Source organism: Solanum stenotomum, chromosome 12, assembly GCF_019186545.1.
Source record: "Solanum stenotomum isolate F172 chromosome 12, ASM1918654v1, whole genome shotgun sequence".
In the NCBI taxonomy this organism is placed as follows: Eukaryota; Viridiplantae; Streptophyta; class Magnoliopsida; order Solanales; family Solanaceae; genus Solanum; species Solanum stenotomum.
The window spans coordinates 2858040-2885020 of record NC_064293.1 but is presented as its reverse complement, the minus strand read 5'-3'; the positions used below and the strand labels follow the sequence as shown (position 1 = coordinate 2885020).

General features: G+C 32.0%; 1 protein-coding gene and 1 pseudogene across 2 annotated transcripts in view; one reads left to right on the top strand and one right to left on the bottom strand.

Annotated features, from left to right (window-relative positions):
• LOC125846589 (uncharacterized) overlaps nucleotides 1–26981 on the bottom strand; it is a 656804-nt gene that overhangs the window by 202840 nt on the left and 426983 nt on the right. The gene's annotated exons all lie outside the window — the stretch shown is intronic.
• LOC125846596 (putative disease resistance protein RGA4) lies at nucleotides 10740–22805 on the top strand (annotated as a pseudogene).

Below are 26981 nucleotides of genomic sequence, written 5' to 3'. Positions count from 1 at the left end.
AATGCCGGGCTTGTATGCTTACTATTGCTTTCTTGTATATATCCTTTTTCTAGTAATTCATCTATATGTATCTTAAATTCGGTTAAATCATTAAAATTATACTTTAATGGTTTTTGGGTTATTATACTGTTATTATCAATTAGCTCAATTTTTACTTTTGTTTTATGTTTTTCCCATCCTTGTAAAGGATCCTCACTATATAATAATTCTAACTTATCTTGAATTATTTTTACTTTATCTATAGAGAATATAATTAATTCTATTTTAGGGTCTTCTTCTTTTATATTTTCTAATTTTTGTGTAATTTTTTCACTTCCTTTTATCCATTCTGTTGTTTTTCGTTTTTTATTATTTACTCTTTTTGCTCCTATTTTTTGTTTACACGGTGTCGTGAACCACCAGTGTGTTTTTGTTATTATATGTGGGTATAATTTTTCTAAAAATGGCATTCCTAATAGCATATCTTTTGTAGTTAATTCAAAGTTATATATTTCTTCTATAGTTAATATCTTATCCCATATTTGTACTTTTATATTTTTTGCCTTATATGTGATCATGCTTCCTTCATTATTAAATCCTGTTACTACTATAGGTGTTTTTAATTTTTCCCACTTATCTTCTGGTAAACAATTATATTTACATATATTAGCTTCTGCTCCCGTATCTATCATTGGTGTATAATATCGGTTGTAATATCCTTCTATTATTATCTTCGCAAGTATATATATTTTCATATTTTTATCATACTAAAGTCCTTTTTATTATTACCCTTTTATTTTCATAATTTATTGTTAATTGTTTGTCTTCTAGATTATATGGTTTTACTTGTTCTAACCATTTTATTCCTAAGATGATATTTTCATTTCCTTGATATATTTTGAATTTTATCACTATTGGTACTCCTCCGATGATTATTTCCTTTTCTGTAGTTTCTTCGGTATATATTAATGCTTTTGGTAGTTCGGAGCATGATTGTTCAATAGTTATTATTTCATCTTCCGTCACTAATTCTCTTGTAATATAATTTTCTTCTCGTCCTGTATCTATTAGTATTAAATATTTTCGTTGTTCCATTATTCCCGTGATGTAGTAATGATATGGTTTTATGTCTTCTTCCATTGATTTTAGTGGGGTTTTATCTATTCTCCTTGAGGTACTCATTTTTGATGATATTTGGGGTATCTCATTGTTTATTCTTTTCGATGTGCTTAGTCTTTCTTTTACTATTTCTAAATCTTCTTCTATATCAATTTCATTATAACTATAATCATTTTTATCTATGACTGTAACTATTCTTTCAAAGGGATCTTCTATTTTTATTTTATTTATTTTATTTTTTGCTGTTATTTTGTGTTTTGTCGTTAAAACATATAAGTTTTTACATCTAGCTGTAAATATTTTACTTCCCGGGGCTAGTTCTATTCCTGACATTTTCCAATATAATACTAATGATTTATCTATATTTCTGTCATTTACTGCTACTGAGTAATTAGCACTTATTATAAATTTAAATTTTTGGTATATGAGGTTACCTTTTACCGCACTTATTATGCTTTTTTCTATAGGTTGTATAATTCTATCATCTGCTAAGTATATTTCTATGGGTGTATCTATTCCTTCTCTAAAACATGCTTTTATTAATATTTCTGTTCCTCCTAAATGTACATATTTAATTGGATTTTTAGCCTTAATATCTTGTATTTCTTTATTTATTATTCGTTTATTTATTATTGGTATTTTAGCTTTTCCTTTAGTGTATTTGCAATCTATGATATGTTCTCTTTGACTTACTACGTAATATTCTTCTTTTTGTCGTTTAAACCAGTTTCTTATTGTTGGTATTTCGAATATTTTTGCTACACTTAGGTCTAATTCTTTTCCTTTTATTTGCTCAAATATATTATTATCAAATATTATTTTTTGTTCTGTCGATTCTTCATCTTGATATTTTTCTTTAGTTATTATTTGTATATCTTTTTCAGTCATTGATATCGTATTCATTATCCGATTCTATTACTGAGCTATTTTCTATTTCATTTTCCGATAATTCATATATACTATCATTGCTTTCTAATTCATAATCTACGTACTCTATTTGTGTATATTTTTCATCGTCTATTATTATTTCTGATATTTGTTTTTTCTTTGGATTTTTAGGTAATTTACAATCTCTAGCTATATGTCCTAATTTTCCACAATTATAACAAGTACATTCCGTTAGTTTTCTTTTTGGTCTATATGGTCTTTTGGTTTTGTAGTTTTTTACATAGTACCTTCTTCTTGGTTTTTTATATTTATATTTTGATCTATATTTTTTATTATATTTCTTTTTATTTTTATAATATCTATCCGTACAACCAAATTGGGGTGCTGTCTTATTTTTGCAACATGCCAAGTTTTTTACTAATATTTTTTCCATTTTTATTTCTTCTTTATGTTTTTCACATAGTTCTATAAACCATCGTTGTAAGAATTTTATTCTAGCTCCTAAGGTATCTGTTAATTCTGCTTCATTCCAACTTTTTATTATTTTTGAATTAAAAGGTTCTGGTAATTTTGTAAAATATAATTTTCTTATTTCTTTACCTTCTTCTATGCTATATGTTCCTTTATAATAGTATTCTCTAAATGCACATGTATATTCATCTATGTAACACATATTACATATTGCTAATTTTGTCATTAGATTCCGATTTATGATTTTTTCTTTATTTTGTTCTTCTACCTCTGTTGTCATACTACTAAATTCATTTCTTATAGCTATTTCGTATTTATATAATATTTCCATGGTTGTAGTGGCTATTTCACCATCAAATTTTTTATTATTTCTTAAAGTTGTTAAGCTTTCATTTGTTAAATTTTGTAGCCATAATTTTACTGTTCCTATAATTGTTCTTTCTATGTATCCTGGTGCCTCTGCTATTACTATCTTGTTATCTATTAATTGTTTTGATATGTATCCTACCCATAATTGGATTGTTTTATTTATGTCTGCTACACAGTCTAAATCTAAAAATTCATGTTGTCCAGTTATTGGTTTAGGCGTCCATTTTTTATTTAATCTTTTATCCCATGTAGTTTTTTCTTTATTATATTGTTCATAATTTTTATTATAATATTTTGGATTAAAATTTTTTGGGTTTTTTACTCCTGATGTGCTAGGTTTTTCGTCCATGTCTACGTCTTCTGCATTTACTTCTAAATTCTTTGTATTATCTATATTTGCTAAAAGTTCCGTATATGTTTCACTTGTTTCCGAATGTTGTTCTAGATCATCATCGTTTATTTCATCAACTCTTATTTCGGGTAGATTATCTTGGTTATTTTCTTCTTTTTCTTCTAATTCATCTTGTAATTGCAATTTTTCTTTAATTTTAATTATCTCATTTGCTAATTTTGTTTTTTGTTCTTTTTCTTTTTGTTTAATTTCATACATTTCTTTTAATATTGCTAGCTCTTTTTCTAGCTCTATTATTTTAGTATTTTTTACTTCTTCTAATTGTTGTACTTCCTTTTTTGCTTGTTGTTTTATTTTTTCAATTTCCGTTCTTCTATCTATTTCTTCATTTTCTTTTGTTATTCTTACCATAGCAGTTAAACTATCTTCTAGTTTTACCGTTTCTTTTTCTAACATTAAACTTATATTATCACCTATTTTCTTATATCTTCTTCCTAGATTAGAAAATATTATCTTTATTTTTAATCCGTCATAATTTTCATATGTTTTTTCATCTATTGCGTATTCTTCTTTATTCATTTATAAATTATGTTGTAGTTTATATTCTAAGTTATTTATTTGTATTTCTAGATAAAAAATAGTCTTTCTTTGTGCTAGTATAGATTTGTGACAAATTCCTGCAAATATATTACTATTTAGTCTATTTTGCCTATGTTCTAATTCTTGTCGTTTTTCTATAATTACTTCATTAAGTTTTTGTCTATATTCGCTATTCTTGTTATTCATTGTATTTTTAAGTATTGAATATATTTATATTCTATTTTAGATATATTATCTATTAATTGATTTAATTTTTTGTTATCAGTTTTTGCGATATTAAGTTGTTTATATTCCGGATATAATTTGTTTAATTTTCTTCTTATTTTTCTTAATTTTCTACTCGTATGATTCTTACCGTGTTTCTTATTATCCATAGCTCTGATAGCAAAAATATTCGAAATACCAACAATAAGAAACTGGTTTAAACGACAAAAAGAAGAATATTATGTAGTAAGTCAAAGAGAACATATCATAGATTGCAAATACGCTCGCCAGCTAGGTCAGATTGGAGCAAGATTTTATGAGAACATATTCCCCATATTCGGGGACAAGGGGCGGAACACAACCAGCTTAAGCTGGTTTTCCACCGATTTTTTAGTGTTTGGCCATTTCTAGCAAAGTCTAAAGGACATATTCGTTGCCGATTTTGGGTTCTGATGGAAGATACTGCTGAGGTTATACACCAAGTACACACGTGATTCTGCTCTGGCAGAAGTGCACGCGCAATTCAGCTCTGGAAAAACTCCCTGAGGTCCAAAGAGAGATGAAACGCACAGTGACATTTGCCAATCCTGTTCCTGTTAGGAATCAATTTGATAAAAAATATACATCCATAGAACAATTAATAGAGGAAAATTTATCTATGTACCAAAGAACCGAAGATATGTTATATCTTGAATATATCATAAATAATATTAAAGAAATATTCAGATTAAAACAACTATCGGAAGAATATTATAATAAATATTATTACATTTTACCATGAATTTCACACTACCAAAAATTAACATTAAAGGGATATCAAGATTAAGACACTTAGCAAAAGAATACTACAATGCAAAAGAATACTACAATAAAATCTTTAAAATAAAATACTCACTGCTTATCAGATTAAATGCCTTTGAGTCCTCTTTCCAATGCCACCAAATTTGCCTAATTGCGAGTCCAGAGTAGAAAGTGATGCCCATTTTAGTGAAGTCATGTCGGCCAGGAAAACATGAAAACCCACTAGACGGGCCGTGATGGTTTAAATGACCCGTGAAGCGGTAGACGGCTCGTGAGAGTTAGAGTTGAGGAGTCTCTCAATATTTCCATTTTATTTGAGATGTTTTGAGACTGTTTGCAAAGTATTATTATTATTATTATTATTATTATTATTATTATTATTATTATTATTACAATTGAGTATTTTCAGATAGTTTGAGTTAAGTATTTGCTTGAGTTTGAATGTTCTAAATTCTATTTTCAAAGCTTCTTTATGCTTGAGTAAGTCTTTCGCTAAACCGTCAGTCAGGCCAAGGGTTTGCTTGGGATTTAGAAATGGTTCTCGAGTGCCATCCACGTTCAGGGTGTAGGCTCGAATTCTGGCAATGTCCCACCCAATTTAACTCAATCCATTCAATAGTCATCCCTTTGTGGGTCCCACCCACCATATAAAGTTAAATAAATAATTCTTCCCATAATTAATGATAGTTCTTACTCACTTTGCATAAAAAAATCTGTTCCACTCATTTTTAGAGTGGAGGAAATAATAAAGATTTAATTTCATTTTCATATTGTTAAAATGATCAGATGATACAGAATGTGGATACAAAATGTGGTGTCGCAAAGTTAGTTAGTTAACAAATTTAGTTAGTTAACAGAGAAGTTTGTTACAAGTTGTTAGGCTGACATGTGCATTAGGTGTGTTAGTTAAGAACCTTCTAGATGCTTCTACAATTTTGTAATCTGTCTGTATAAAAGCATTGAGAATGCTTCACATTGTAGTTAGACGATTATACAAATGAATAGAAAATTCTCTCTTCTTTTCTCTTTCTAATTCCTTGTTCATCTCTGTCTAGAAGAGCTTCAAGCTCAAAATTCTATCATGGTATCAGAGCACTCGATCCTAGCTAATTAGGACCAGTGTTATTACTCAGATTAGAGATACTTCAGCATGGTAGTTAGAGTAGTTGAAGATTGTAGCAATGGCGATCCCAAAGATAGATCAATATGATCCTCTGTACATTGGCCAGTCAGATGCTTCAGGAGCTGTTTTGATTCCCATCAAGTTGACAGGATCAGAAAACTATGGGATCTGGAGTAGGTCAATGAGGATTTCTTTGTTAGAAAGAGGAAGTATGGTTTTGTTACAGGAGCTTGCACCAGAGCTCTGTACAAAGATGAGTTACATGAGCAGTGGGAAACCTGTAATGCAATCGTGTTATCCTGGATAATGAATACAGTTAGTGAAGATCTCTTAAGTGGAATTGTATATGCCACAAATGCTTTCTCAGTTTGGGCTAATCTGAAGGAAAGGTTTGATAAGGTTAATCGCATGAGAATATACCAGCTACATAGAGAAATCACTACTCTAGCTCAAGGTACAGATTCAGTATCTCTTTACTTTACAAAACTGAAGACTCTTTGGAGTGAATATGATGTTGTAGTCCCCAGTCCTGGTTGTACATGTCCTCAGTCAAAGGATTATGTTGATCATATACAGCAGTTTAGATTGATACAATTTTTGAGTGGTTTGAATGAGTCTTATGACCAAGCTCGTAGGCAGATCCTGCTCAAAGGAGCCACAGCTACCATAAATCAAGCCTATGCTATGATCATAGAAGATGAGATTCAACAGTCAAACTATGTAGCAAATGTCATTCAAAAACCTGATCCAATGGCTATGAGTGTGCATAAAAATCAAGGAAAGGAATATTACAAAGGAAGAAAGTGTGAGTTTTGTCATTTTATTGGTCATACCAAAGAGAATTGTTACAAGCTGATAGGCTATCCTAATGACTGAAAGAATAGAAGGAAGTCTAATGATCTGAGGAATGCATCATGAGCCTCTTACAGTGGTGATGGTAGTAAGCAGTTTCTAGCAAACAATGTAAAAAATTCTGCAGGATCCTCACACTATGCAGGACAACATTCAGCAAACCATGTTGCTTGTATTTTCCATTCACAGGAGGCTTTAACCAGCTTTGAGGAGGATAAGACTTTACACAAGGGACATGCATTCATAGACCAGGAATATAAACAAATCATGGAGATGTTAAACAAAGATGTGAAGGAACCTAAGCAAGTCAACATGGCAGGTATTGCTACTACTTGTCTAATGTCAACTGGCTTTACACAAAATTGGATAGTGGATTCAGGTGCATCTCATCATATTATAGCAAACAGACACTTATTAACTAAGAGTCATTGCATAGATAAGACACAACAGAATCAGGTTCATCTACCAACAGGGGACAAATTAGATATTAGTCATGTTGGTGAGGCAATGATTTCTAACAACAACAGTGTTAAAAATGTCCTCTGTGTACCAAACTTCAAGTTCAACCTCATATCAGTTTCACAGATCACAAAGGAGCTATCTTGTTTTGCATATTTTTACCCTGACTTTTGTGTCTTTCAAGACCTCTACAGTGGCAGGGTCAATGGGAATTGTAAAGAAGAAGGAGGGTTGTATGTTTTCAAGGGTGACACTACAATAGTACACAGATAGAAGTCCATATATGGTCCTCCACTAGTGACTGCAGGAGCAATAATACAAGATGTTCACCTATGGCATAAAAGGCTTGGACATCCTTCCTCTCAAGTTTTAAGTTTTTTTAATCTAGTTCCAAAAAATCATAGTGACACTCAGTGTTCAGTTTGTCCATTGGCTAAGCAAACTAGACTTACTTTTCCTATCAGTACTTCTAGAGCCTGTATGAGATTTGATGTTGTACACGTGGACCTCTGGGGTCCTTATAAGACTCCTACTATAGATAAGAGACATTACTTCTTAACCATTGTAGATGACTATAGCAGATTTGTATGGGTTTATATGTTACAATTGAACTTTGAGACTGTTGTTGCCATCAAAATTTTCCTCAAAATGGTTAACACTCAATTTGATTCTCATGTGAAGGTGGTCAGGTCGGACAATGGTACTGAGTTTTTTAACTCTCAATGTACAACTTTATTTCATGATTTAGGCATCTTTCATCAAAGTAGTTGACCCCACACATCACAGCAAAATGGTGTAGTAGAAAAAAAGCATAGACATATTCTGAATATTGCTAGAGCTATCAAATTTCAGTCACATTTGCCCATTAGGTTTTGGGGATTCTGTATCAAAGCTGCATTGTATTTGATGAATAGATTACCTTCTTCTGCCCTGGATAATGTGAGTCCTTATGAGATGTTTTATTTAAAATCCCCATCTCTATCTCACCTAAGGGTAATATGATGCCTTGGTTATGTCACAGTATTGCCTAAAAGTGACAAGTTTGGAGAAAGAGTTGTTCCTGCTATTCTCACAGGTTATTCTGAACTGCAGAAAGGGTATATAATGTTGGATCTAAGATCAAACAAGTTATCTGTGAGTAGAGATGTGCATTTTGAAGAGGATGTGTTTCCTTTTACTACAACATTACCACAGACTGCGTTGTTTACTAGCTTTGCTGGTTCCCCTTTATTTTAAGATGTTACTCACCCTGACCATGATGATGCAACTGATAATGTTGATGTTGAGGCTAATGGTGATGTTACTGACAATGTTGAGGCTACTGAGATTCTATGTAATAATGTTTCCCAGTTTTCAACTAATAGTTCTGCAGACATCAGACCTGATATATATTCTTCCCCTCCTGTCATGCCTACACCTATGGAACCTTTTATCAGAAAGACCTCCAGGTCCACTAAAACACCAACCTGGTTGCAAGACTACATCACTACTGGCAGGAAGCAAAGAAGTACTAGACATCCCTTGGCCTACTTTCTTAGCTATGAGAAGTTAACCTCATGTTATATGAGTTATTTGTGTAAAGTGTCTGACTATATGGAGCCTAAGACCTTCAAACAGGCAGCCAAGGATGACAGGTGGATTCTTGCCATGCAACAGGAGATTTAAGCCCTTAAAGACAATAAGACCTGGCAGGTAGTTGACTTACCTGAAGGCATGCATACTGTTGGTTCTAAATGGGTGTACAAGGTTAAATACAAGGCAACTGGTGAATTGGAGAGATTTAAGACCAGATTAGTTGCTAAAGGGTACAACCAACAAGAAGGATTAGACTATCATGATACATTCTCACCTGTGGCCAAGATGGTGACAGTCAGATGTGTGATTGCTTTAGCTGTCTCTAGAGGCTGGAATTTATACCAAATGGATGTTTATAATGCATTTCTTCAAGGTGACTTGGATGAAGAAGTCTACATGGACATGCCATAAGGTTTTAAGAAGCCAAGGGAGAACAAAGTATGCAGGTTACTCAAGTCTTTGTATGGCCTTAAATAGGCATCTAGGCAGTAGAATTTGAAACTTACTATTGCTTTGTTAGACACTAGTTTCACTCATAGTGTTCATGACTACTCTTTATTCACTTTGACCAGAGGAGCAGACATAGTGGTTATTCTTGTCTATGTTGATGATTTACTCATCACAGGCACTAGTGAGAAAATGATCATTGAAGCTAAAGACAGTCTACATCATAAGTTCAAACTCAAGGATTTAGGTGAGCTCAGGTTTTTCTTGGGCATTTAAGTCCTCAGATCTCCTAAAGGTATTATTCTCAATCAGAGAAAGTATGTTTTGGAACTCATTGCTAATGTAGGCCTCACTGGTGCCAAGCCTGCTTCCACTTCTCTTGAGACCAATTTAAAACTTACCTCAGTTGATCATGATGTTGTAAATGGTCTTACTGGGATGCTCCTCTACTAGTTATTACTTCTTACCAAAGACTAGTTGGTAAGCTTCTCTATGCAACCATTACAAGACCAGACATTTGCTATGTTGTTCAAACCCTCAGTCAGTTTATGCAGTCCCCAAAGAAGTCACATTGGGAGGCAGCACTTAGGTGGTTAGATACTTAAAAGGCATAGTCGGTCAAGGTATATGGTTGCAAGCCAAACCTACCACTACTCTTACCTGTTGGTGTGATTCTGATTGGGTTGCATGCCCCAACACTAGAAGGTCCATTACAGGCTATGTGGTCAAGTTTGTTGAGTCATTAGTGTCTTAGAAGTCTAAGAAACAACAAACTATTTCCAGAAGCTCAGCTGAGGCTGAGTGTAGAAGCATGGCTTCAGTTGTATCTAAAGTCACTTGGTTGCTTGGATTGTTCACTGAATTGGGAGTTCAAGTTCAAAGTCCTGTCAACATTCTCAGTGACAACAAATCAGCCATACAATTAGCAGCAAATCCGGTCTTCCATGAGAGGACCGAACACATCGAGATAGACTGTCACTTCATCAGGGATAAAATCAAAGCAAGGGTGGTTGACACTATACATGTCCCTACTCGACAACAACTTGCAGACTTATTGACAAAGGGGCTCAGTCAAGCTCAGCATTCTTATCTCTTGGGCAAGCTTGGTGTGCTTAATGTTTTGCACCCTTCAGCTTGAGGGGGTGTGTTAAAATGATCAGATGATACAAAATGTGGATACAGAATGTGGTGTCACAAAGTTAGTTAGTTAACAAATTCAGTTAGTTAACAGAAAGGTTTGTTACAAGTTGTTAGGCTGACATGTGCATTAGGTGTGTTAGTTAAGAACCTTCTAGATGCTTCTACAATTTTGTAATCTGTCTGTATAAAAGCATTGAGAATGCTTAATATTGTAGTTAGACGATTATACATATCAATAGAAAATTCTCTCTTCTTCTCTATCTAATTCCTTGTTCATCAAGAAGAGCTTCAAGCTCAAAATTCTATCACATATGGTGGCCATTTAGCATATCAAAGTTGACAATTTGAGAGAATTTAGCCGCCATTTGGCAGAAAAGTCATTGGCATCTGCAGATTTCATGAAATATAAAATTCCCACACTGCTCAAGTACTCAAAGTGTCAAGTCTTAGCATCTGCAGAGTGGAGTTTCATATAGAATTCTATAAATGGCGGAAGCTTTCCTTCAAGTTCTTCTAGAAAATCTGGCTTCTTTCATCGGAGATAAATTTGTATTGCTTTTCGATTTTGAAAAGGAATTTGTAAAGTTGTCGAGTGTGTTTTCCACAATTCATGTTGTGCTTCAAGATGCTCAGGAGAAGCAATTGAAGGACAAGGCAATTGAGAATTGGTTGCAGAAACTCAATTCTGTAGCCTATGAAATTGATGATATATTGGGCGAATGTAAAAATGAGGCAACAAAATTCAAGCAATCTCGATTTGGGAAATTGTCAAAAAGATGAAAGATATAATGGAGAAACTAGATGCAATTGCTGAGGAAAGAAGCAAGTTTCATCTCCTTGAAAATATTATAGAGAGACAAGCCACCTCCACGCGTGAAATAGGTGTCACTACTAATTAATAGCTTAATTTAGAATCAATTTGTTACCACATCGTGGGTTAACCGTGATCTATGGCAATGGGGCGGGCGCCGTTCTTAAAAAAAAAAATTAACGTTAGCTTTGCATTTATTTAAGGTATAATATATAAATGTGCTCTTTAACTTGGTATCTGCTAGCATTTGTGTCCTCTAATTTTGGATTTGCACAGTTGAACAAAGTACACACACGTCCTATATGACAATTTGCATCCTACTTGGCTCCTATGTGTATTATGTTATGATGGCCGCAAGTGTTTACTTGTTCAATTTTATACAAGTTTAAGTGTCTATTTGTGCACATCCAAAGTAGGAGGTATTGATGTTAGTTGAGACCAAGTTAAAAGACATATTTATGAATTATTCCTTCAAAATATGATGCAATTATATATCAGTCTGTCCAAAATATTCTTTTAGTCAAACTTAGTCTGGATCTGCTATTGGAAGTGTGAATTTTTGTGGCACTAAACAATGCAAGGGGTCTAGATTCATTTTGCATTAACATTTGTCTAGATGATTTTCTCTATCGAATTTACCGTCTAAAAAAAAGAAATTTCAAATTTGTGAGTTGTGAAACTTAAGTCTAAACTGTAAAAACAATTGTTATGGAAATAGAAGGAAATAGTTCTGTTGGGAAGGATTTCGATACAAATGGATTGTATCTAGCATTTTATTTAATAAAACATAGAAAATTATGCGTGCTGAGGTGGGACGGGTTGAAAACAACAAATTTTGCAAGGTGGCTGGTTGAAATCTTTGCGGGTTTGTGTGTTTGCCCTGCACCACCCCATCTGCCATCCCTGTCTACCTGATTGTTTTGTCTCTTTAGTTTGCAAAAGTGTTCTATATTTCTTGCTGACTTATTCTACTGAGCTCAATTGTAACAAATCTTTTGTGTCGACACTACTTGGAATAGGTTTTGTTTTAACTGAACCAAAAGTGTATGGAAGGGACAAAGAGGAAGATGAGATAGTGAAAATCCTTATAAACAATGTTAATGTTGTCCAAGAACTTCCAGTTTTCCCTATAATTGGTATGGGGGGACTAGGAAAGATAACACTAGCCCAAATGATCTTCAATGACGAGGGAGTGACTAAGCATTTCAATCCCAAAATATGGGTTTGTGTCTCAGATGATTTTGATGAGAAAAGGTTGATTAAGATAATTATAGGAAGTATTGAAAAAAGTTCTCTTGATGTCGAGGACTTGGCTACATTCCAGAAGAAGGTACAGGAGTTATTGAATGGAAAAAGATACTTGCTTGTCTTAGATGATGTTTGAAATGATGATCTAGAAAAGTGGGCTAAGTTAAGAGCAGTCTTAAAGGTTGGATCAAGAGGTGCTTCCACTCTAGCTACTACTCGTCTTGAAAAGGTTGGATCAATTATGGGATCGTCGCAACCATAACATTTATCAAATTTATCTCCACATGATGATTTTGTTGGAAAACTATATGCACAGCGGAAGCATACCATAATCATACAACTTACATGAATAATAGACAACACATTGTTTATACTAGAACAAGTACAATTATGTATGGGCATATAAACTTTCTGAATTTAATTTCAGAATTACCTCTTGAAGCGTGAGCTGATACCTTCAAGTGAATCTACAAGCTAGTCGACACTAGAAACTTCAAGCAAATTCATAAGCTAGTCCACAAACTAGACCACAGTTCTACGGTCTTCTACAGTGATCCCAAGTTCACTTCCGAACCCTCTCAATACTTGGGTGGACAAGTATTTTATGGAAAAAATTATCCTTTCTTCAAGGGTTAGAAGGATCCCTATTTATAGAGATTTCTTCTTAGTCCAAGGAAAAGGAATACCATGTCTTTCCTTAGAATAGAAAGACATGTACATCTCCCTTTCCTTAGAAAAGAAAAAGTCATGTCCTTCTTCCCTTCCTTAGAATAGAAAAAGTGATATACTTCTCCCTTGCCTTAGAACATAGAAAGATACATACTTTTCCCTTTCCTTAGAATAGAGAAAGACACATACTTCTCCTTTTTCCCATTACAATAAATTCTGAGTTCTAGATAAATATGGGCATGGTAAGGACCACATAATTAATTATCGAGGCTTCCTATTATGAAAATAATTCCAAATAATTAATTTGAATTATTATTACCATAATAAATTACAAATCATTCCACTAGAAATTCGTAATTGCACTCCTTTATTTATATTTCGGAATTCCCCATTAGACACATATGTAATTCCCCATGTTAAGATTACAGATACTAATCAATAAATTAAATTACTGACGAACTTAATTCAATGATCAATTTCCTTTAGAGCATTGCTTAACTTATTTCATGTGTCAGATTCTTAAATCCACTTGCAAGGTTTGACATGATGAAAACTTTTAAGCTTCTCAAAAAGGCATATCATCAATCTATATATCGAGACATGGATTCCATCAACTAACTTATTATTTCATCAATATATATTATCATCATCCAATCTGCCAAGAATATTGACCCATCTTAGAATCTCACCTTTTAATAAATGAAAACGATGATTACTATATACAGATCATAATAGTTATATCAGGATTAAGAATATAAGTACATTTAATAGTTTAGAGAATTGCTTTTGTCAGTCAATCTAAAGCAACTATCTCTCCTTGGTCCCGTTCAATACATATAATGCACTAGCACAAGAAGTTGGAACTATACCATTCCCATAATCAAGATAAACTACATATAATCTTGTGCTACAATCGTACCGATGGCATGTCCAATTTCCATCTTAGATTGTGAACAAAAAAAAACTTTATACTTATAAGAACCGATGATTTAATCCTCTGTGTATAAGCTTAAACTCTATAAACTAAATCATCTACTATATAAGTAAACAAGCACCATAAACGAATATATGATCTATTTAAATAAATAAATAATTATTCTATAATAAATACTTTATCTAAACATGTGGTTAATAGTATATATCCCAACAATCTCCCACTTAGACTTTTAACCATCACGATTGTTATAATGTATTGTATCTAAATGCATGGTTAATAGTATATATCCTAACAATCTCCCACTAAGATATTTAATCTTGAAAATTATTAGAATACTATTTTTAAAAACATGATTAATAGTATATGCCCTTACAATCTCCCACTTAGACTGTTAACAATGCATTTACAACTTTCACAAACATTCCTTTTATATTTCTTATCAAAAGGATCTTACAAAGTTATTTTCTTATGCAACTTCGTCTAGTAATGTTGAGTCATAACTTATCGTTTTTGTATTAGATCTTCAGAGGTTTATCATGAAAGTCCTCTTAAATATACAAAATCAATCAATCTTTGCTATGATTATCCCACTACGACTAAGTATTACTACAATAGTCACACTTTCATGTTCTTGAGTCTTAATATTTTCCTCAAAACCTTTCGGTAATGAAATATTAACTACTTTTCATTTAGTGTTCTTTAATTTGTCCAACATCACTTGCACTACTTGAGGTAGTAGTATTGTTATGTCTAATAACGTTTCTCCCACTACATAAATGCAATGGAACGTCAATTCTGACATACCAGTTAGATGTTCTTGAGTGTCTGAATTTACAACTGACTCATATGTTATTTCTTTGTTCAATTCCTGTAAAACTAGTTTACTTCTAGGAACATGGTTTACTAAATGATCCTTTTCTAGAAATTAGACAGTTGTGTTAACAATTGTCTTATTTTCTTTAGGACACTATAATAAATCTTATTTCATTCTTTAGGATATCTAATTAACACACACATTCTGTTCTTAATCCCAATTTTCTTATTCTCCCACTCAGCACATGTGCTGAACAATCCTATATCTGAACATGTCACAGTTTAGACTTACGTCAAATCCAACTAGTTCTATAGTTGTTCATGGTACTGATTTGAAAGAAATTGAATTCAGAATGTGATATGTAGTTATTAGAACCTAATAATAAATCAATAATTAATCTTATCATCTTCATAAGAGTCTACTTCTTTTCTTTTCTACAACAATCTATTATAGAGTGTCTGGTGTAGACAGTTGAAATGCAATTATTCTATAAGATAAGTGACTTATGAGCTCTGCAAAGAGGTTTACGTCACTACAATTAGATTGTAGTGACTTTATATATTTTTCATGATGCTATTTTCATATGTCTTAAATATTTTGAGTTTATCAAGACATTTAGACTTACAAAACATCAAAAAATATATCCATATCATGAGTAACCTTCTTGAAAACTCAGAATACTCAAATTCACCGCTTGCCCAAATTCTCATTTATTACACAAATCAGAAAAGATTAATTATAACGTATCACTACCTCTTTTTCCTTTTCTAAGAGGAAAGGTCTCTTAATCATTTTTCCTTCTAAACAAGACTCATATGTTGGTAGTGACTTCACTTTCAATGAACCGTTATGTTCATCCATTAACCAACCTCGAAATTCTATTCAGAATAAATGACTTAGACACTAATGTACAGATAAGTTTCATTCAATTTAAAAGATATTTTTCCTTATGAGACAGATTAATATAATACAATTCATGAGAAATAATACTAATAAAAGAATCGCACATCAATATACCACAAGAAATAAAATATTCATCAAACTCAATGATAGGAGAGTTACAACCAAAAATATTAAATACTCATCTCTTATCTAGTTAGAAACTGAAAATAATTCCTTCTAACATAAGGTACATGTACAATGCATTCTTTGAATTAATATCTTTATCTCTACCAAAAGAAAAGCTTAAGTAATACTAAGTGGGTGTGTAAAGTCTATCGAGAATATGAGATATAATACTTTGAATAGATCATAATATTTCGAATAATCCTAAATAACAAAATTTAGGGCTCATTTATACATATATATCCATGCATCTCGAATAGCCAATCGATGGGATTGGAGAACTACTCATGCAATACACATGTACAATGATCGATTATTCATTCCATAAACTTTTACAGACCTAACTCAGATGGATAGTCTATTGTTAGTTTAAGTCAAGTGAAAATCCTCTAGTTACATTGATCCAATCCTATATTACTCAGTTTAGGAGAGTTAATACAGATTATCAAAACTAGACAATTAAATACATAGTGACTTATGTCAATTTCATCCGATAGGGAGGAAGGTCTAAGCCAACACATAAAATTAATACTTCACTACTATTTAATCAAATATGACCAAAAACTCATATAACGATCCAAAAAAAATTAGTTTCTTACTAGGTCGTTCTTATGAATCTACCAAATTCCAGATCAATCGGAGTTCTTTTTTTTTTGAATTCCAAAACTATGATCAATTTAATTGAAAACGTTATTTGGCCAAAGTAGAATTTAAGATTTTCCCGCTCAGTAATTCCTTATCATATATCATCATTTTGTGAAATAGATACACGAATTAAGAATAAAGAACGAAATTCTAAAATTCCAAAAGAAAAGCGTGTTTATGTATACATTGAATATTAAAATTCAAAAACACACATCATAGATATCAATGCATCTTGAACAATAAAGTTTGATGAAAAAATGACTACTCATGCAACATACATATGTGGTGTCAGATATTCACTTCAACAAATTTAGAACAAAAGCTAACTCAGATGGAGAGTATATGTTATTTTAAGTCAAGTGAATATCATTATCCGCAGATCCATTGATCCAATCAAATATTACTCAGTTTAGGAGAGTTAATACAGATAATCAAAATTAGAGATTAAATTTTAATGACTTGTATTAATTTCATCCGTTATGGAGGAAGGTCTAAGCCAACACATGAACTTAATACTTCACTAAAACTTAGTCATGAAGACCATAGAGAACAAACTCTATCACCTCTGTATCATAGTCGAGTAATTTTCATTTAAATTAATTTTCAAGATACAAAAATATATATAAAAAAAAAATTACTTCATCTAAACGACCTCAAATTGCCAAATCACTTCATAACTATGAATATTTTTAATTTGATTGTTTCTGATGAACCTACTGAATTTCAGANTATATATAAAAAAAAAGTTACTTCATCTAAACGACCTCAAATTGCCAAATCACTTCATAACTATGAATATTTTTAATTTGATTGTTTCTGATGAACCTACTGAATTTCAGATCAATTAGAGTTTAAAAATAATATTAATCTCCAAAGTTATGATCAAATTCATATTGAAACGATTTAAGAAAAATAATCAGATCCATATCCTTACCATATATCAATTCATGTTAACTCATCATGTGTAATCATGTACCACATTTAACATAAATAAAACTGATATAAAGGATTATATTATCACACTTTAATTCCAAAGAGTGACTTAAAAACCATTTTAAGGGCCTCAAAACTATAACCACATAGCAATGAGTATCTCTTACTAGTCCATCACCAATGAACTTACCAAATTTCAGGTCAATTGGAGTCTATAAAAAATATTTCTAAAGCTATGACCAAATTCAAATTCAAGTGGTTTAAGTATCTTTAGGAATTAAAACAATATGACTTTATCATATTCAGATCAAATTTTAATCTGACAAACTACCTAAAACCCATCTAAATAATTTTCGATGGAACCATCAAATTTCAAGTCAATTAGAGATCAGAAAATTCATGACCACCTAAATTATGACCAAATTTGAAAAACAATCATTTTAGACCATAGTTAAAAATTAAAATAACATGATTCAGATTTTCATTCTCTTTTTATAATTATCTTATGAGCATGAAACTTATGTTGTGTCATTCCTTTGGCTGAGGCACTCAATACCTTCTTATAATAAATTATTCTCTAAATTAATACACTTGAGAATCCAAGATATTATGTTTCTCTTTTGACTGAAAACCTCGATATCTCTTCTCATGAATTAATTAAGCATTACTAGTATTTTAAGGTAAATCAACATTTACGTAAATAAATATTTACCACTAATATTCACTTAGAATAATTTATACTTGATGAATTGAGGATGTTCTAATGACTCAAATACATAGATCATTTTAGTGAATCCTATTTATTAATCATAATTCTCAATTCATCTATTACAAAATATATTATCACATGTATAAAGTCTAAAGAATTTTCAACGATTTCAAATAAATAAATCGCTTAAGTGATAACTATTTATTAACCAAAAAATTCTTAATTTATACAAATTGATATATATGTAATGAATAACATGCTCAAATAATTATTGAACAAAAAAAAAAAAATTCAATTGACCTGAAGAGTGACTATCACCACCACTTAACAAGGTTTGGAGTCAGCAATTAGTCAAGAACAAAATTTATTAAGTTGAAAAAAAACTTCACAATCAGTTCAATGATAATTTGTTCATCAACAACCTCTATGATTCCCTTTCTTATCAAGCTTTGCAAATTTGATGGATTAATAAGAAACAACCCAAAAAAATTGCAACTAGCCGCCAACAAAACTCAATTACATGTGCAAAAGTTCGTACTTTCATTTATTAAATAAAACAAATCCATTGAACTTTAACTTTTCTTTTAACTGATGAAAAGTTTTCCATTTGGGTTCCATTAATTTAAAAAATAAAGGACTTCAAATAATCATTAGGACAAATGTTTACTATTGCTGTCCATTCCCACGTGAAAGTGAAAAATTGTCGCCAACGCATTTTGCCCTCTTGATCATCTCAAAATTTAAGAGCGTATGTACTTTAGTCAATGAATCAAAAACCTTAAAGTTTCATTTGATTCATCTTTTTTCGCGATAAAAATATATTTACCAACCATGAATCATACATACAATTGCACATACATATATTTTATGTTATCTATAAAGATATAAGTATGGCTTAGATACCAATTGTTGGAAAACTATATGCACAACGGAAGCATACCATAATCATACAACTTACATGAATAATAGACAACACATTGTTTATACTAGAACAAGTACAATCATGTTAGGGCATATAAACTTTCTGAATTTAATTTCAGAATTACCTCTTGAAGCGTGAGCTGATACCTTCAAGTGAATCTACAAGCTAGTCGACACTAGAAACTTCAAGCAAATTCATAAGCTAGTCCACAAACTAGACCACAGTTCTACGGTCTTCTACAGTGATCCCAAGTTCACTTCCGAACCCTCTCAATACTTGGGTGGACAAAGTATTTTATGGAAAAAATTATCCTTTCTTCAAGGGTTAGAAGAATCCCTATTTATAGAGATTTCTTCTTAGTCCAAGGAAAAGGAATACCATGTCTTTCCTTAGAATAGAAAGACATGTACATCTCCCTTTCCTTAGAAAAGAAAAAGTCATGTCCTTCTTCCTTTCCTTAGAATAGAAAAAGTGATATACTTCTCCCTTGCCTTAGAACATAGAAAGATACATACTTCTCCCTTTCCTTAGAATAGAGAAAGACACATACTTCTCCTTTTTCCATTTACAATAAATTCTGAGTTCTAGATAAATATGGGCACGGTAGGGACCACATAATTAATTATAGAGGCTTCCTATTATGAAAATAATTCCAAATAATTAATTTGAATTATTATTACCATAATAAATTACACATTATTCCACTAGAAATTCGTAATTGCACTCCTTTATTTATATTTCGAAATTCCCCATTAGACACATATGTAATTCCCCATGTTAAGATTACAGATACTAATCAATAAATTAAATTACTGACGAACTTAATTCAATGATCAATTTCCTTTAGAGCATTGCTTAACTATTGTCATGTGTCAGATTCTTAAATCCACTTGCAAGGTTTGACACGATGAAAACTTTTAAGCTTCTCAAAAAGACATATCATCATGTGTCAGATTTTTAAATCCACTTGCAAGGTTTGACACGATGAAAACTTTTAAGCTTCTCAAAAAGACATATCATCAATCTCTATATCGAGACATGGATTCCATCAACTAACTTATTATTTCACCAATATATATTATCATCATCCAATCTACCAAGAATATTGACCCATCTTGGAATCTCACCTTTTAATAAATCAAAACGATGATTAACATATACAAATCATTATAGTTATATCAGGATTAAGAATATAAGTACATTTAATAGTTTAGACAATTGCTTTTGTCAGTCAGTCTAAAGCAACTATCTCTACTCGGTCCCGTTCAATAAATACAAAATGCACTAGCTCAAGAAGTTGGAACTATACCATTCCCATAATCAAGATAAACTACATATAATCTTGTGCTACAATCGTACCGATGGCATGTCCAATTTTCATCTTAGATTGTGAACAAAAAAAAAACTTTATACTTATAAGAACCGATGATTTAATCCTCTGTGTATAAGCTTAAACTCTATAAACTAAATCATCTACTATATAAGTAAACAAGCACCATAAACGAATATATGATCTATTAAAATAAATAAATAATTATTCTATAATAAATACTATATCTAAACACGTGGTTAATAGTATATATCCCAACAGGTTTACTGTTGTTTATGCAACGTGCATTTGGGCAACAAAGAGAAGCAAGTCATAATCTAGTGGCCATTGGAAAGGAGATTGTGAAGAAATGTGGTGGTGTACCTTTAGCAGCTAAAACCCTTGGTGGTCTTTTACACTTCAAGAGAGAAGAAAGTGAATGGGAACATGTGAGAGATAATGAGATTTGGAGTCTGCCTCAAGATGAAAGTTCTATTTTGCATGCTTTGAGACTTAGTTATCATCACCTTCCACTTGATTTAGACAATGCTTTGCATATTGTGCAGTATTCCCAAAGGACACCAAAATGATAAAGGAAAATCTCATCACTCTTTGGATGGCACATGGTTTTCTTTTATCAAAAGAAACTTGGAGTTAGAGGATGTGGGTAATGAAGTATGGAGCAAATTATACTTGAGGTCTTTCTTCCAAGAGATTGAAGTAAAATCCGGTAAAACTTATTTCAAGATGCATAATCTCATTCATGATTTGGCTACATCTCTGTTTTCAGCAAGTGTATCAAGCAGCAATATCCGTGAAACAAATGTAAAAAGTTACACACATATGATGTCCATTGATTTCGCTGAAGTGGTGTCTTCTTACTCTCCTTCGCTCTTGAAAAAGTTTGTCTCATTAAGGGTGCTTAGTCTAAGTTACTCAAAACTTGAGCAATTACCCTCTTCCATTGGAAATCTATTACATTTAAGATACATGGACCTGTCTCGCAATAACTTTCGTAGTCTTCCAGAGAGGTTATGCAAGCTTCAAAATCTGCAGACTCTTGATCTACATAATTGCTACCCACTTTATTGTTTGCCAAAACAAACAAGTAAACTTGGTAGTCTCTGAAATCTTGTACTTGATGACTGTCCATTGACTTCTACTCCACCAAGGATAGGATTGTTGACATGCCTTAAGACTCTAGGTTGCTTTATTGTGGGAAGCAAGAAGGGTTATCAACCTGGTGAACTAAAAAATCTAAATCTCTATGGCCCAATTTCAATCACACATCTTGAGAGAGTGAAGAATGATAAGGATGCAAAAGAAGCCAATTTATCTGCAAAAGCGAATCTGCATTCTTTAACCATGAGTTGGGACATCGACGGGCCACATAGATATGAATCAGAAGAAGTTAAAGTGCTTGAAGCCCTCAAACCACACCCCAATCTAAAAAATTTAGAAATCATTGCCTTAGGAGGATTCCGTTTTCCAAGCTGGATAAACCGTTCAGTTTTGGAGAAGGTCGTCTCTATTAGAATTACAAGCTACAAAAACTGCTTGTGTTTACCACCCTTTGGGGGGCTGCCTTGTTTAGAAAGTCTAGAGTTACAATACGGGTCTGCGGAGGTTGAGTATGTTGAGGCGGAGGATGCTCATTCTAGATTCCCCACAAGAAGAAGATTTCCATCCCTGAAAAGACTTTGTATCTGGTTCTTTCATAATTTGAAACGATTGGTGAAAAAGGAAGGGAGAAGAGAAATTCCCCATGCTTGAAGAGATGGCGATTCTATATGGCCCTATGTTTGTTTTTCCAACCCTTTCATCTTTCAAGAAATTAGAAGTTCATGGCGCCACAAATGCAACAGGTTTGAGCACCATATCTAATCTTAGCAGTCTTACTTCCCTCCGCCTTGGTGCTAACAACCAAGTGACTTCACTCCCAGAAGAGATGTTCAAAAGCCTTACAAATCTCAAATACTTGACTATCTCTTACTACAAGAATCTCAAAGAGCTGCCTACCAGCCTGGCTAGTCTCAATGCTTTGCAGAGTTTGACAATTGACTATTGTGACGCACTAGAGAGTCTTCCCGAGGAAGGGGTGAAAGGTTTAACTTCACTCATGGAGTTATTTGTTGAACAGTGTAAGATGCTAAAATGTTTACCCGAGGGAATGCAGCACCTAGCAGCCCTCACAAATTTAGGAGTTACTGGTTGTCCAGAAGTGGGAACGCGCTGTGATACAGAAATAGGAGAAGACTGTTACAAAATTGATCACATTCCAAATCTGGATATTCGTTAGTCTTATTGTATTTGTATTATTACTTATATAATGTGAAATCTATTTTCTGTACTTGTTGTTGTTTCATTGATATGCACTAGTTCTAATTATCTTCTAACAGAGGTGGATAACCACTTTGGCAATGGATATTATGAGAAAAGGTAAGTTCATGTCCATTACAATGACATGGACAATTGACAGGGTCAGCCAGTATAGAGTTGCATTCATGAAAATTATTTGCAAACATATGTCATGCATTTATTAATTTGATATAGAAAGCTAACGGATAGAAATAATAGATCATATTCATTGTTACAACAACAGAACATCACCATGAATACTAGAACAATTTGATCTTCATTTAGTAAGTAAACATGTAATTTGAGACATGCATTTTTAATAAGGTGGTAAACTAATATGAGATAGATGATGTGTTTGGTATGGAGGAAAACATTTTCTTCTCATGTTTGGTTGGCTTAAAATGTTTGGAAAATGTTTTTCAAATCAACTTATTTTCCTCAAATTTAAAGAAAATGACTTTCCTTCCAAAATCAAGGAAAATATTTTTCAAAACTCTACTTCATCCTTTAATATTTTCTTACCCTACCCATACCACCCGACCCTCCCCATTCAAAAAAATATTAAAATTTTAAATTTTCTTATTTTTTAAATTTCAAATATATTTTTATCCCTATCCCAAACCACCACATAACTCCCCCNCCCCCCCCCCCCTATCAATAAAAAAAAAAGAATTATTCTTGAAAAATGTTTCAAAATTTAAGATTTTCTTACCTCACCCAACCCCCTACGCCTACCCCCTACCCCTACTCTCCCACGCCATCCATATCCCATGCCATGCCCAACCCAGGCCATTCCTGTAAAAAAAAAAAACTTAAGAAGAAATTACTTTTGGGAAATATTTCAAATTTAAATTTTTTTCATTATTTTACGTCACCCCCCCCCCATCCCCGCGCGCGCCACCCCATCAAATTTTTTTTAAAAAAATATTGTTTTTGAAAAATATTTTAAATTGTAAAAAAAATTCATTTTTTATGCCCGTGTGTTTTTTACCCCATGGAGATATTGAATAGAAAGGGGTTTTGTGTTTCCCACTAGGGGTGTACATGGCCGGGTTGGTTCGGGTTTTTCAAATATCAAACCAAACCATTTGTGTCGGATTTTTAAATCTATAAACCAAACCAATAAAACTCGGGTTTTTTAACTTCGGGTTTTTTTCGGAAAAGTATTCATACAAACATATAATTTACTTGTACTTCAAATATTTCTTTAGTCCTACCAAAATACAACTATCTAAGGTGTTTCTTAAGAAAATAACACAAAATATTATATGAGTAATGATACTAAAATATCCAACAAAATATACTAATAATAATGAAATCACGTAAAACAAATATTGCAAATTAACAAGTCATAATGAAAATAATCATAATTTAAAAGTACTAAATCATGCTAAAATAAGTTTAATAAGTATTAGTTACATGACTAAATATTAAAGGAAATTAAAATTAGATTATATATTTGAATAAACCAATGTAAAATCATAGAACAAATATTTAATATTATTGTCATTCTTAGTGTTGAATTGATTATTATTTTTCATTTAGTATTAATTTAATTTTGATTTAAGCTTTATTATAATTACCAATATCTGTGAACTATAATCTTTATTGAACCATTTAGAATTCTAAGTTTCAAATTTAAAATAATAATATATTAAAAGATAAAAACTATGAAAAAGTATAAGAAATATTTAAAAATTATATCAAAGTAAATATTTTTATGTATAAAATAAAATTTTAAAATTATATATATAATGTTGGGTTGGTTTGGTCTCGGGTTGATTTTTTTTAGTTAAAACCAAACCAACCCAAATATAGTCGGGTTTTTTTTTCCAATACCAAACCAAGTCAAACCAACCACTAGTCGGATTTTTTTTCTCGGTTTGCGGTTTAATTCGGTTTTCGGTTCGACTTTGTACACCCCTATTTCCCACCATAATTTTGAAAATGAACGTTTAAATGCCCTTCAAAAGTAAATAAATAGATCCGAAACGTATAAATTGCGGTTAATCCTGCCATGGCCCAAGCTATTATTGCAAAAATTGGTGAATACAAAAAACTTATGGGTCAGATCTCAGGGTCGGATTTTGGAACAGTCATCGGGATCTTGTCCTAGTTTGGGTGTCGGGGTTGAGTCCTAGATCAATTATCGGGGTTGATTTTCAGATCAAAAATGATTTTTCTAAATAGTATTTTTTAGTCTCAAGCCAAAAATAAAAGATATTTTCTGAAAAGTATTTTTCATTCATGAACCAAACATTAAAAAATATTTTCTATTCACCAACCAAACATAGAAAATAAGTTAGAAATCCACTTGTTTTCCAAATAAACATATTTTGGAAAAATATTTTCCATGGAAAACATTTTTCTTTCGTACCAAAGACACCCAGAGAGTACAAACATATGAAGTCATTTTTTAATTATTATTTATATATATACCATTTTTTTTTGGGTACCTAGGAAATCTGGAATCACTACTCAATTGAGTGAACAAGTTCCTAAAAAAGAAAAATAAAACATTATTTTTTTTCAGATGTTATAATTGTTAAATGTGAAAAGGAGTGTCCTAACAAAACAAATAAATAAATATCTACACCGAGAGAATGCACAGCGCTAGTATTTGCAAACTCTTATCTAACTATAATTTTTTTGAAATATATTTAGTGAACTTAATTTATGATAAAATAGTAATAAGTGGTGATGAAATTGATTGAAAAGGGATAGTACTAGGGGTATGCGAAAATCGAACTGATCAATAAATCGAACCAAAAAAATATTATTGGGTTATTGGGTTAACGGGTTTTAAATGGTTTTATAAAAAAAAATTTATTGGGTTATCGGTTTGATATCGGTTTTCAGTATTGGGTTATTGGATTAACTGATAACCCATTAAGACAATAATAATTTACTACTATACCCTTCATAAATATTAAACATTAACAATTTAAAATAACTAGACACTATATCAGTACTCAACACTACGGTCCACATATTTCACACGTCACAGTACTTCTACTTCACAACAATAATTCCATATTATGGTTTGGTTGTAACATGTAAGTGGCCTTCGTACTTCATCTATTCTTATTGATACAATTTCTCATTATATTTCTTGTTTCACTATATCAAAGCATTTACAACTGATTTTCTTGTCTCACTGTATCACACCAAATTATTAGAGAAGTGAGAAATCATATATTTATTTTATGAGCATTTTCTTATTGGGTAAACTGAAAATCGAACTATTAATGACCAAAGATTGATAAACCGAAAATCGATAAAGAATATCTTATTGGTTTGTTATTGGTTTAGCTTATTTAAAAATCAAAAACCGATAAACCAAACCGATAATACATAAAACCGAACCGACCGATGCACACTCCTAGGTAATACAACAATAAGAACTTAAATGATTTTTATTTGTATGACAATTAGTAGTTTCTGTTAAGACCGAAATAATTACGATGCGGAAGCTAGCAAAGCAGACCTCGAAAGACCATGAGTAACCTAAACCAATTCACTCGGAATTCCACTATATAAATATGAGAGTATAAAATATAGAGAGAAATAACCTCAACCAATCCATTCGGAATACAAGGAGGTTTACAAATTCTCCCTCATAACCAAAACTCTCAAAACCCTAGAACTACATTGTGAATGTTGATTAAGTTAGTGTAACGACCCGGAAAATGATAGAGTGAAACTAGAGCCTCACATGTGAGTTTGGAGTCGAGAACTTAATGAAATGATTATAATTGAATTTGACCCAAAAAGTTCTTAGAAATGTGCTTCGGAAGTTAACGGAAACTTGTTTAGCTGTTTATAAAAAAGTTCCGTTTCGTTTTTCGAAAATCCGACTTCATATTCTTGTTTAGGGGGGTCAAATTGAGTGGGAAATGGGTCTAACCCAAATTTTAGAGCAACCGTATCAAAATCCGAAATTTCCAAGTGAAGCCTTTTTCGAGGGTCTACTTTGGAGGGTCATATCTCCTAGCACACAAATTATTTGGGTGGCCAATAATATATCCATGGAAAGCCCTTTGAGTTAGCTACCTAACGCACTTCGTTTCATCTCATTCGGAGTTCGGACGAAGAAGTTATGCCCATTTTCGTAAAATCTGTTCGGCAGGAAAAGGCAATTTCCAGTAGGCGTGGTTACTGTTCACCCGCCTCATTTTTTTT